The sequence below is a fragment of the Nelumbo lutea genome, chromosome 3 (assembly GCF_056320005.1).
Source record: "Nelumbo lutea isolate HS-2025 chromosome 3, American lotus-T2T, whole genome shotgun sequence".
In the NCBI taxonomy this organism is placed as follows: domain Eukaryota; kingdom Viridiplantae; phylum Streptophyta; class Magnoliopsida; order Proteales; family Nelumbonaceae; genus Nelumbo; species Nelumbo lutea.
Genome location: NC_142686.1, coordinates 20005001 through 20005642, shown reverse-complemented (window position 1 = coordinate 20005642; position 642 = coordinate 20005001). Strand labels below are relative to the sequence as shown.

The following is a 642-nucleotide window of genomic DNA, read 5'->3' as shown; positions in this document are numbered from 1 at the left end:
GTTGGACTTGTGTTTTCCAACCTGACCATTCCTGGTTCTGGCCTTCGGAATTCTGATATGTTGGAAGCTATTCTCCGGACAAAAAAAAACGGTCTTGGAGTTAATTGAAATTACAAAAAATGCCCCTTCATCATTGAATTGAACGGAGAGTCGGGACATTCACACGCAACCTCTGACGGTTAGGCGAGTCTTAGCATGAAAAGCCCTTTTTCCGGTTTCCCATTTTAATTGTGGTGTGGTGTGGTTTATGTAGAAGAAGACAAAAATATTTTTATAGCGTGGTCAACTGGTCTATGCCATGCCGTTGCCGTCCCTACGAGACGAGATGGTTTCCTTTTTTATACAGAATTGGTGGAGCAACCAGATCCAGATGTGCTTTTGGCTTCTTGAAGGGCTGATGTGGCTACACCAAGTAGTTTCAAACACGTCACCGCTCATTTTTAGCGGATACGTCGTCAATTCGTTTTCCCGCAGCCGCGCTGCTGCTGCTGCTGCTGCTGCTTGTAAATTTGTAAATTGTAATCATACATTCATACTAGCGGCCTAGCCGGGTTGGATATTTGGGTTTTTTACATTTGGAGGCCTACTGATCTGATCTGATCAGCCCATCCCATCTCCATAAAATTATTCAGAATTATCAGG

The 642-nt window shown here is 43.9% G+C and overlaps 1 protein-coding gene across 1 annotated transcript in view; it reads left to right on the top strand.

Moving 5' to 3' along the window:
* Positions 1–335: 335 nt before the first annotated feature.
* LOC148863416 (amino acid transporter AVT6A-like) overlaps positions 336–642 on the top strand; it is a 5820-nt gene continuing 5513 nt past the window's right edge. Inside the window, exon 1 of the mRNA XM_088975880.1 lies at positions 336–642. This exon is cut by the window's right edge and continues 1537 nt beyond it. The gene's annotated coding sequence lies outside the window, so the exon portion shown is untranslated.